Genomic DNA, 3,136 nt, shown 5'->3' with positions numbered 1-3,136 from the left:
GTGTTTTTTGTAGAGTGAAAGGAATGGGTGAGACTAGGGCAGATTAGGTCTGAGTCCTCTTTTTGGGGCAGTCCTTAGGCCCAATCGATTGGGGCAGTCCTTAAAATAAAAGACATAAAATAAATGGGCTTTATATTAATAATAAACTTTTGGAACTTAATAAAGGTTAAAAAAAGCTTTTATTAATTAAATTCATTACTAGAACTATATTAATCTTTGATAAATACAATTTCTTTTTTTTAATGAGTGGTGGTTAAAACTCAACCACATGATAGATTAATTTAACGCGTCCTTGAAATGTAGGGCATTCGTATGTGTGAAAACTTGAATTTGTGGATTCTGATTTCACATTTTTTCATTGACTGAAAGACTTAAAGGTCAAAAGTTTGGATTTTGGAGGAAGCCAAAACTGATTTGAATACAAATTCTCTAAAGATAATGTTGGCTGGTGCGTGCAAACTGGGACTTGGGATAATGTTTATTCATAGCCACTACAAACTTTAGTTCTTTAATACTTTACCAACATAATTTTTCAATTAGACCATGTATTATCATCATGTTGATTCACCTATCTCTTTGGTGGAAAATAAAGTAACATAATCAACAAATTTATATATGTTCGGAATATGTAATGGAATTGCAAATATGAAAATAAAGAAACATTCCGTAAGAATCTAAGTTATTTTGTGCATTTATTTTTGGACAGTATATCTGCATTTGAAAAATGACCTTTAATCGTGTTTTTTCTTTTTTTACTTATGGATGTGTTGACCAAGGTGCTTCCTGGTTAAGTATTTGTGAGTGTCCTTTTCTCCGTGTGGGGTTGGTAAGGAAAACAAAGTTAGAATAATGGTCCATTTTCTATGAACTACGAAAGAGTAGTAACCGTGTATTATTTAAAGTGAGGAATGCATAGTACTCCTTTCTCCTTATCTCTATCTCTGGCATTTCCTTCTCCTTTGGAAACCATGGCAGGAGCAGACCCCGGCTGTGACAAACTCATCACAACCAAAAGATCCTTCATTAACCACAAAAGCGGATCACAGAATTTCAGTAAGACCACGATTACGAGCCCCGCGGTTGATTCTTCCTTCGTAAACACTGGATCAGGCTCACAACATTTCAGTGGCTTAACCATTGAATGTGGTCCATCTATTTGGAACACATTCACACGCTTTCTCACTGGGATATCTTCACATTTCAACCACAATGGAACCCAAGACCAGAACTTCCCTAATTTCAGCTTTTCAAAGTATCTCCAAGCCTTACCCCCGGAACAGACGGTACCTCGTCTATTCATTTTTCTCTGCTTTTAACTTTACCTTTAATTCATATACTCACTCTCTGTCATAATCTATGTTTCGATTACCATAACCAACTGAATTTTTCGTGTTATTACCTTCAGCAATTAGATATTCCTGCGGAAGACAAGTGTAAACCTCCCGAGGTGAAGAAAAAGTCTCCAAGCAAACCCAAGTCCGATGACCACAAAAATTCTACTTCCAAACAGCGCTGATGTGAGGAAGAGTACAAAACAGCTTATAACTATCAGTGAGTTTGGGAATTGAATTCGTATTTTATATGTAATGAATTGAGTAATAAATAAATAGTTTGTCATACTTCACTTTTCAGTGAAAATTTTCCCCATTCTCGTTTCTTTGTCTTTTTCTTATATCTTGTGGGCGTGGCTTTGTTGTTAATGTTTCTTTATCCATCAGTTTAAAGAAATATTATCATGAGTGTTCTCGTTTGTTCAGTGTGTAATGTTTTTTTTTTTTTTAAAGAAAACTATTGATAAATCGTTTACATTATATAATGTTAATGTACTATTTTACACATAATAATGTAAGGATAAACATTTCGTATAGAGTATATTAGCATCAGGATTATATTTCAAACTTATTTATTGTATTTCTAAATTTAGTACGTAATCTTAGAAAAACACCACTAATTTTTTTTGCTTATTAATATTAACAAAATATCATTAACCAATACTATACATTTTAATTATGATTTGGAACGACAAATGTTATGGTTAGGGTTCCAATATCATGATTAAAAAGTAAATGTAAAGACGGAGATAACACAAAAAATCTCATCTCTTAATGAATTATGATATTTGGATGAATGAGAAATAGTTTTAACATCACTCCTGTGAACGTTGTGTGGATGGGGGAGAATGCGTGAGTGTATTTTGTGAGAGTGTGATTTGTGGCATAAAAGCATAACCGGTTCCTTGTTTTTTTTTTTCATATAATATATATATATATATATATATATATATATATATATATATATATATATATATATATATATATATAATAAATAATTAAATGTTTTAGAATTATTATATTATTAATCAAAATATTAAAGTAATTTAATTATTTAATTAATTAAATATATGATTAAGAGTATATATATTATTGCGACTTGGTTGTAACGACTCTTGAAAAAAATTACTAGCAGTTAAAAATTGCTAAAAAATTTACTTTTTTTATGATATTTCATCATATCCCACTACTAGAAATTCTAATATTACATGAGATCTTTCTTGTAAATTTGTTAAAAAAAATTTGCAAGAAAAAACTTTATTTTGCCATTTTCTCTAAAAATCTTAATTGATAGGTAATTTTTTCATGGGTAATTATTTCCTACAAAATTATAAAATTTGTAAGTATTTTCTACAAAATTTATTGCGAAAAATGTTTTATACTAAATATTTTACAAACAAAAAATTAGTAGCAATTTCTTATAAAAAAATTTTCATAATAAAATTTATAAGTATTTCCTGAAAAAAATTTTCAAAACAAAAATGAAAGTAAATATGAGTTTTTTAATAGTCTCTTGAACGTCTCATATATTAAAAGGTGTTTGGTCCAACATCTAATATATTTAACTAGTACCATTGAGATATTGCTTTTATAGTCCAACAACTTCGCTAGTCCATTGTTTCACTATTCACAATCTGAAAATTAGTCATGGAAAAGGCCTTGTTTTAGCAGAAAAACACCCATCCATTATTTAGTTTAAGTGATGTTAATTGAGTCACTTTTGTTGAAACTCGGCACTGTTATATTTTATATATTTTTATCGTATAAAATTATTATTTTCTATTTTGTTATTATTACGGATTAGC

The 3,136-nt window shown here is 29.5% G+C and overlaps 1 long non-coding RNA gene across 1 annotated transcript; it reads left to right on the top strand.

Moving 5' to 3' along the window:
* Window positions 1-931: 931 nt before the first annotated feature.
* On the top strand, window positions 932-1,750 carry LOC114176943 (uncharacterized). Its single transcript, XR_014993656.1, has 2 exons — window positions 932-1,283; window positions 1,406-1,750. It is a non-coding gene; the product is annotated as an uncharacterized LOC114176943 (long non-coding RNA).
* The last annotated feature ends 1,386 nt before the right edge of the window (window positions 1,751-3,136 follow it).

The sequence above is a fragment of the Vigna unguiculata genome, chromosome 3 (assembly GCF_037176805.1).
Source record: "Vigna unguiculata cultivar grain cowpea cultivar isolate G323 ecotype 2 chromosome 3, ASM3717680v1, whole genome shotgun sequence".
Lineage (NCBI taxonomy): Eukaryota > Viridiplantae > Streptophyta > Magnoliopsida > Fabales > Fabaceae > Vigna > Vigna unguiculata.
This window is presented reverse-complemented; position numbering and strand designations above follow the sequence as displayed.